The 9,129-nt window shown below is 48.0% G+C and overlaps 1 protein-coding gene across 1 annotated transcript in view; it reads left to right on the top strand.

Moving 5' to 3' along the window:
• CAPG (capping actin protein, gelsolin like) overlaps window positions 1-9,129 on the top strand; it is a 23,249-nt gene continuing 14,120 nt past the window's right edge. Inside the window, exon 1 of the mRNA XM_080932606.1 lies at window positions 1-67. The gene's annotated coding sequence lies outside the window, so the exon portion shown is untranslated. The remainder of the gene's footprint in view (window positions 68-9,129) is intronic.

The raw sequence follows: 9,129 nt of genomic DNA, 5'->3' as shown, positions 1-9,129 counted from the left end.
TGGTGGAGGAAGTGGGGGCCTCGGCGCAGTTCGTCCCACCTAGCTCGGTTTGCACTGAAGGGTTTGGGTAAGTCCCTTCTTCAGCACCTCAGAGGCTCTTTGGGCAACCTGGGAAGTTAGGACAAGAGTTGTGACACTGGTATTGTGGGCAGAGGCCTTTGAAAGGGTGTCTTGGCTATTGCTCCCCTAGTAGCCTCTCATCCTGGTGCCTAGGATCAGGACCTCAAATTTCAATCAGAGGGATAAAGAGGACCCAGGCCTTTCCTCAGCTTCTCCAGTGATTGCGAGCCAGGGGCTCTAACAAGCTCAGCCCCGTTTCAGGGTCTGGACTGCTCCTCTCCCCTGTTCCAGGAGTTAGACCAGGTAATGGAGTCACAATCAAGGAGGTGCAATGTGTACCTACTGTATGCCTACTGTGGGCCCTCGTCGGCACCCATCGCCCCTGCACCAGCAGCTTTACTCTGCTGCCAGGAGCCCCTCCCTACCAGGAACGCAGCACACCTGCCTGACTCTACTTCCGGAGGAAAAGATAGGACTCTAGGCCCCGCCTATTGTCCTGCTGCCTGCTGGGATTTGTAGTTGGTGGGAACTCAGTTGGCGCATGTGGTGTGTGGGTGTGTGCGTACATCAGTGTGTCTGACTTCTCCCTGAAGGGCCCTCTGAACCTGGGCTTCGATTTCGACAGCATAGGTCACGTCCTGCAGCCCACTGCCTGCTGGGACTTGTAGTTCGCAGGTATTCTCCCTGGGCGCCCATGGGGTCCAGTCCTGGCCTTACCCAGGAACTCTGTGACCACAGGGGTAAACTGAAGGATCAGAGTGGTTGGGAGAAGCTCTAGGAGGGTCGTTCTCCGGCACTGTCCAGCCTTTCTCTAATAAGGCCTTATCCTGGAGCCCCTGCCTGGGCAAAAAAAAAAAAAAATGAGTTAAGTCAAGGCTCTGAAGTCTTTTCTGTTCTGTGATTTACGATATCCTGAGATAATGAACAATCTTGCTCCAGGATGGGTTGTACATATATCCTAAACTAGGCCTTCACCTCATTGATGAGGAACTAAGTAAGGCTTCAAGCGGGCTACAAGTCAGGTTGGGTACAGTAGGTCATGTTTGTAATCCTAGCACATCAGAGGCTGAGTCAGGAGGATTACAGTGAGTTCAAAGTCTGTCTGGGCTGCAGTAACCAAACAGGGAGCCGGAGAGATGGCTCAGCAGTTAAGAGCACTTACCTGCTTCTCCTGCAGAGGACCTGAGTTCAAATCCCTGCACCAATGGCAGCTCACAATCTTTGGGAAACTGATGCCCCCTTCTGGTCTCTGCAGGCACCAGGCACACACGTGGTGCACAGGTATTTATGCATAAAAAACACATAAAAAATTTAAAAAGAACAACAACAAAATAATCTGGGGGTGGTCCCTGGCTGGAATCCCAACATGTAGGAGGCTAAGGCAGAAGCATCAGAGTTCTAGGTCATTCTCCCCTACAGAGAGAGTACAAGGCCAACCTGGGTTATATGACACTCTGCCTCAAAAAGGACAGTAAGAGAGGTGTGTGTGGAAATGGCTTGGTGGGTAAGATGCTTGTGGCACAAACCCTAAAGCATGGGACTTAGAGCCCTACCGCTCAGGTAATAGCTAGGTTTGCAGGTGAAGAGGTGGAGGCTGATGATTTCTTGCTGGCCCCCCTGTCTAGCTGAAGCAGAGCTATAGGTTCTATAAGATACCTTGACTCAAAAAATAAGGTAGAGGCTAGAGGGGCGGCTCCGTGGCTAGGAAGGTTTGTTCTGTCACCCACATCTGGGCTCATACTTTTTCTAACTTCAGTTCCAGGGGACCTATTGTCCTCTTCTGACCGCCTTAGGCACTAAGCATGTATCTGCTATTCAGACATACATGCAGGCAAAAACCTCAGATACATTAAAAAAAAGTAATTTTGAAAATAAGGTAGGGGGACTGGAGAGATGGCTCAGCGGTTAAGAGCACTGACTGCTCTTCCAGAGATCCTGAGTTCAAATCCCAGCAACCACATGGTGGCTCACAACCATCTGTAATGGGATCCGATGCCCTCAGGAAAATAAGGTAGAAGCCAGGCAGTGGTGGTGTGTGCCTTTAATCCCAACACTTGGGAAGCAGAGGCAAGAGGAGCTCTAGGAGCTTGAGACTAGCCTGGTCTACAGAGTGATTTCCAAGATAGCCAGGGTTAGAGAGAGCAACAGTGGAGGGAGGGAGGGGGGGGGAGAGATAATAGAGGAAGGCATCTGACAATTACCTTTGGCCTCCATACACACGTGCCCACGCATCTGTCTGTGTGTACATGAACATGTATACATTCACAACATACAGGCAAACACACGTATACACTGTAAATAAAACCCAAAACACGGTCTCCCAAAATACCTAGAGAACAGACTGGGCATGCTGGTACCTCCCTGTAATCCCAGCCCTCGGGAGGCAGAGGCAAGAGGGTCACTGCAAGTCCCACAGCAGACCTAGGATCAAAAGAGGAAAAAGGGTCTGGGGAGATGGCTCCGTGGCTGAAGTCTCGGCTCAGTCTGGGTCTTGTCATACCTTTTTGCCTTGTTGAGAGAGAGTGAGAGAGAAAGACCCCAAAACAACAGCAAATTAACCTTCAAGACAAATCCTCCCACAGCTTCTCAGGGTCACTGTCTCCCAGATGGAAGGGTTAGGGTCTCTGACCTTGCTTTTCAAGGGCGCAAGCTGTCTCGCTCGGTGTGATTACTCAGTTAGGTACTTGTGTAATGTAGGAGTTAGAGCGTCATCCTTAAGACATTCAGTAAACTTTTTTTTTCAGTGTTGGTCCTGCTTAGCGTACACAGATCACAAAGCCAGAGCTATAGAAACTGGGCATAGCGACGCTTCTCTGCAACCCCAGTGCTCTGGAGGTGAGGGAGGAAGACCAGAAGTTGGAAGTCATCTAAGGCTACACAGGGAGTTTGGGTCAGCTTGAGCTACATAAGAACTTGTCTTAAAATTAGATTTTTTTTTCATTGTTATTACCTCCTAAGTGCTGTAAAGAAGACTTACTATTGTCCCCGTACAAACAGTGTGGTTGGTGAGGGACACACACACACACACACACTCCTGCAGTGGCATCTTGGTAGGGATGTGGGTTATGTGGGTGGTGCATCTGTCAGAACTAGAAAACTAAGCTGGGTATGGCTGTACTCTACATAGAAAACTCCAGACAGATACAGTGAAACCTTGTCTCAAAAAGGGGGGGGGAGTGAGGTGGGGGTGGGGGCTGGCACTGAAGGGCGGGATGCAACTCCGCTGCCCAGGAACAAAGTCGGGGTGTAAATTCTTTCAAAAGGCGTCAGTGGACCTCAGAGAATTGAATTCTGCTTGGCCTTTGCAAAGTTGCTTCTCAAAACACAAAGCAGCTTTGTGGACTGAGTCGTGAGTGGATTTGTGTGCTAAGATCCTGACCCAACGCGGACTGTGGTGCAGACACTGGCTCGTCTGTTTGGTTTTGAATTAGAAGGGCACATTGATGCAGGTCAGGCCAGCCTGGATTACGTTCCTGGCTCTCTTCTGGTCCTCCCTTAGAGGATTCATCTAAGTAGGAATAATGGTGAGGGGTGTGAGGATGAAAGATCGCATCTGTTAAAAATCACACATACTTATTTCCTTGTGTGTGTGAGAGATCCTCCGAGGACTGGGATTACAAGCATGTACTGCCATGCCCAGTATGTGTGGTACAAGGAATCAAACCCAGCTTCCTGCATGCTAGGAAACACTCCACAGAGCTGCATCCGGAGCCAAAGATCACACTGAAGGCACAACGTACCAGCCTGCCTTTAATCCCAGCACTCGGGAGGCAGAGGCAGGAGGATCTGTGAGTTCGAAGTCAGCTCTGAGAGGTATACAGAACAAGCGCCAGGCTCCAGGACTTTACACAGAGAAAACCTGTAACAAAAAAAACAAAACAAAAGAAAGATAAAAGAAGGCACCAAGTACTAAATGGGTACTGCAAGGAACAGCAGAGGTTGGTACCCTAATGGAGACCAAGGACCTATGGGGTTGTGTGGGAGGTGGAAACTGCCCTCCTCAGCCCCAGTTTTCCTGCTGCATGGGAAACCTTAGCTTTACTGGCCGGGGTCCTTACAAGGTTCCCAATGCTAAGTCTCTGGAGTAGCAAACTGAAGGGAACGCCCCCAGTCAGCCCCTGCCGTTCTGGGTGACTCACTTCTCCGAGGGTGGTGGAGGAGTGGTCTCCAGCAAAACGTCTTTGTCCAGAGCCAGGAACCCCCTCGAGCGAGTAAGTTGCGTTTCCCGGAGCTCCACAGCCCAAAGGATCTTTCTTTAACTCTGGGTCCCCGGACACCCAGCTCCCTGTCTCCCCCACACCTCCCCGGGCTCCTAGGGGCGAAAGCTGTACTGGATTTTGATCGGAGACTAGATGAGGCGGGTAGAACCGGCAAAGCACTGTCCCATTCTCGAGGGACAAACTTGAAGCAGGGAGTTGGAGGTAGGGTAGACCAGAAGAAGCGTGGTGGAGTTGGGGAAACCAACCCGAGTCTTAAAGAGAAACAAGTTCTTTGTTTTTGTTTTTGTTTTTTTTTTTTAATGACTTATTGTTGGTTTATTTATTTTTTAAACGGTATCTCAAGTAGCTCAGACTTCTTTAAATTCACTGCCTAACCAAAGATGACAGCAAACTTGGCAAACCTGTGATTCTCCTGCCTCCACCTTTCAACAAGTGCTGGGAGTACAGCTACACTTAAATTACCCTCCCTCCCTCCCTCTCTTCCTCCCTCCCTCCCTCCCTCCCTCCTTAAATCTTGTGTATCTTGTGCATCTGAGTGTGGGTTTGTGTACGTGGAGGCTAGAGCGGCATCAGATGCCTTGAAGCTGGATGTTGAACGGTTCGAGTGACCTAATGTGGGTTCTAGGAACTGAAATTGGGTCCTCTGGAAAAGCCGCATGTGCTCTTAACCTCACTGAACCATCGCTTCGGCCCCAACAACCTTTTTTTTTTTTTTTTTTTTTTTTTTTAAATAAGCTTTTCTTTCCTCGGTAATAGGACTCTCAAATGCAGTGAGCAATGATTTCCATTCGTCTTTGTTCCCGGGTGTACATAGGTTCTCAACCTAAGGGCCACCTTGGTTCTGTACTAATGCAGCTAGGACCCAAGGATCTGGGTATTCAGAGGGGGAGATGGGGGCAGGAATCGCTGGTTTCCACGAAGCTTGGGAAGGATGGGGATTGCTTTAGCATGTGCCCTTGACCAGGGTCCCGGTTACTCTTCTCAGCAGTGTTCAGTCACCGCTGATGTGAGTGGCAGACCAAAGAAAAGAGAAACAGTCCATGAGATGGCTCAGCTGGTAGAGACACTTGCCACCAAGCCCAAAGACCTGAATCTGGATCCCAGGACCCACATGATAGGAGAGAACCAACTCCCATAATCTGTCCCCAAGCCGCAGTGTGCACACTCGGCCCCTCCTCCTGAATAAGTAAAAGAACAAACAAATGTAACTTTAAAAAGAATTCAGAGTTACCCAACGTTTCTTATTTGCTCCTTAGTTGTAACATCTTATATAACCTGGTTTATCTGTGTGCCCAGCTTACAGACTGGACACAAGGAGGCTACAAGCAGTTGAATCGCTGGTAAGTAGTCAGTTTCCTTCCACACACACTCTGTGTGTAGCCAAGGATAATTGGGAACTTTTGGTCTCCCTGCCTCTACGTCCAAGTGTTGGGACTGTAGGCATGTGGGATCACTCATGCCTTCAGACTTGGAAGTAACGTCTTTACTGGCTGAGCTCTTCCTGCTTTTTGTCCCTATTCCATGTTGTGATCCATCTCAGGTCTTCACAATGTTATTGTGTCAACAGTATATTAACAGAGGTATAGATATAGATATAGATATAGATGATATAGGTATAGGTATATATATATATATATAGATATAGATGATATAGATATAGATACAGATATAGATATAGATATAGATATAGATGATATAGATGATATAGATAGATATAATCTCCCCAGTCCTAAACGCCAACTAATAGTTTGGTCTCCAGCTCATAGAGGTACACTTGCCTCTGCCTTCCAAGTGATGGGATTAAAGGCATGAATCTCCAAAGCCCAACTAAGACCAGCCAGTAACCTTCCTACTAAGCTCTCTACCAAGCCTGTGGTTCTGACAGGGACAAGGCTTTGCTGGGATCGTGGGTCAGACTACCCTGGTTTTGAGACTGTTGTTTGACCATGGAGACATTTGGATGCCAAATAAAGGCTGTGGATTATGTATGTATGTATGTATGTATGTATGCATGCATGTGTTTGGCTGTCTTGTCTGCATGTATGAATTATGTACACAGTATACATGACAAGTACTTGAGGTGACCAGAATAGAGCATTCGGTCCCCTGGGACTGAAGTTGCAAATAGTTGGGGGCCTCTGTGAGGGTGCTGGGAATGAGCCTGAGTCTCTGCAAGAGCAGCCACTGCTTTTAACTACGGAGCCTTTTCTCCAGCATCGCAAACTGTGTTCTTTAAAAGAACATTTACTTTAAAAAAAAAAAAAAAAAACTTGACTTGTTCATTATATGTGGGTGAATGTCACAGCACGTGGGGAGGCCAGAGGACAACTTTCTTTCTAAATCTTTTTAGATTTGTTTTGATAGTTGTGTGTGTGTGTGTGTGTGTGTGTGTGTGTGTGTGTGTGTGTGTGCACTCACTCGCAGGAGGCAGGAGAGATGCAGAAGCCATGGAGGATGCTATTTACTGGCTTGCTCCTCATAACTTGCTCAGTCTGCTTTCTTTCTTTTTTCTTTTTTAAAAGATTTATTTTTTTTTTATATGAGTACACTGTAGCTCTCTTCAGACACAACGGAAGAGGGTTGTTTTCTCAAGACATTAAATGCAGTCGCGGGGATAGCTCAGAGAGTGAAAGCATTTGCTATGCGCTATGCAGTTATGGCCACAGGTTGATTCCTCGGAACCCACAACAAAAGGACAAAGGATTCCTAAAAGATGTCCTCCGGGACAGTAGAGATGGCCCAGAGGTCAAGAATGATTGCTGCTCTTCCAGAAGACTGGAGTTTGGTTCCCAGAAGCCATGTCTGGCACCTCATATCTGGGAAGAGGGTTTCCTAATTGAAAAAAACTGTCTCCATGAGATTGGCCTGTAGGTAGGTCTGGGGTCTGTGGGGGATCACGTTGATTACTGAGCAATATGGGAGTGTCCAGCTCACTGTGGGCAGTGCTAACTTAGAGCAAGGTGGTCCTGGATGCTATAAGAAAGCAGACTGAGGGCTGGAGAGATGGCTCAGTGGTTAGGGGCACTGACTGCTCTTCCAGAGGTCCCGAGTTCAAATCCCACAACCACATGGTGGCTCACAACCATCTGTAATGAGATCCGATGCCCTCTTCTGGTGTGTGTGAGACAGCTACAGTGCCGTTATATATAATAAATGATTAAATCTTAAAAAAAAAAGAAAACAGTTAATTCTCAATCTGATGGTATTTTAGCACACAGAATACCTTCCAATCTAGATGGCATGGGGGTGCACACCTGTAATCTCAGGCCTCGGAAGGTGGAGGCAGGAGGATTACAAAATTGAGGGCAGCCTGAGCTATACGTCTTCAGGCTCAGTCTCAAACGAACAAGCAAGTATCAACTCCCTGATCCCCCTCAGTGCCCTGTTTTCCCCAGGCTTTCTCCCTGATCCCCCTCAGTGCCCTGTTTTCCCCAGGCTTTCTCCCTGATCCCCCTCAGTGCCCTGTTTTTCCCCAGGCTTTCCCCTAGCGGCCAGCCCAGATGTGTTAGATTGGTTTGATGGTCGGATAATTAGCAAGGCTTGCTTCTGGGCCTGTTGTGCTATCTGGACCAGGGCCTTGACTGTGAGCACTAATCCCTATATGGATTGACTAACATTCTTCCAAGACGGGCCTGCCAGGGTCCCTGGACACTGAGCCACCCAACTGTGGCCGCCCATCCGGTGCACATTCTCCTGAACCTCTAACCTGTGAGTCAGGAACCATTGGCAACGTTTTACCTCCAAACGATTGAGTCGTAACAGTAGCAAAATGACAGTTATGAAGTAGAATGAAAATCATTTTGTGGTTGGGGGGTCACCGCAGCATGAGGAACCGTATTAAAGGGTTGCAGCATAAGGTCGGTTGAGAACCGCTGACCTACGATTCTGGAGGGAATGAGAGCCTCCTTGACTGAGGCCTTCTGCTTCCTATGTGACTCCGGGCTATGCCTCAGGGTAAGGCCTTCCTGGGCCCAGCAAGTTAGACCAGGTAGATTATATATTGTGGTCCTGTGACTATGTGAAGGGAGAGGTTATTGCTTTGGGTTGAGCTTGAAAGCATATGCCCTCTGCCCTCTGTCTCTTTGCGACATAGTTTTGTTTGTAATTCTGGCTCAATCATACCTATCATACTTATTGGGTTTTTATTTTTATTTTTATTTTTAGGACGTGAGAAAGGGTTCTAGACAGGGTCTCATGTACCTCAGGCTGGTTTTGAACTCCATGTAGCCGAGGTTGACTCTGAACATCCAATTCTCCAGTCTCTGCCTCCCACGTGATGGTCCAGGTGTGTCCCCACATCCTGTCAGCCGACCGTGCTCCTTTTTATTGATGATTCCTGGGACCCCAGTGTTCAGACTGTGTGACACTGGACATCTGGTGAATGAGCAGCAGACTGCGGGTATGTGTGGGGTGGTAGTCATCATTCATTCATTCATTCATTCATTCATTTTGGGTTTTTTGAGAGCAGATTTTTCTATGTAGTCCTGGCTGTCCTGGAACTCAAGATATCCACCTGCCTCTGCCTCCGGAGTGCTGGGATTAAAGGCACAAGTCATTATGACCAACTAAGGGGTTAGTCTTTTGAGAATTGGGGCATAGAGAGGCTTCATGTGTCAAGGCACCTGGCATGGTGCCTCAATACATGTTAATCACTAGTGCTCAGGAAGTTGAGGCAGGAGGATTGTCATAGAGTTGAAGCAATCTGAATACAGATTTGAGTTTCATAGTGCCTGGGTTCTAAGGTGAGACTGTGTCTAGGTAAAACAATCAAACAACAGTTGGCTACTGTGGTGCACTTTGTGATCCCAGCACCCAGGAGGCAGGAGGATCAAGAGTTCAAGGTCAGTTT

Source organism: Micromys minutus (genome assembly GCF_963924665.1).
Source record: "Micromys minutus genome assembly, chromosome: 18".
In the NCBI taxonomy this organism is placed as follows: Eukaryota; Metazoa; Chordata; class Mammalia; order Rodentia; family Muridae; genus Micromys; species Micromys minutus.
Note: the sequence above shows the minus strand (reverse complement) of the source record. Positions and strands in the feature narration are given on the sequence as shown.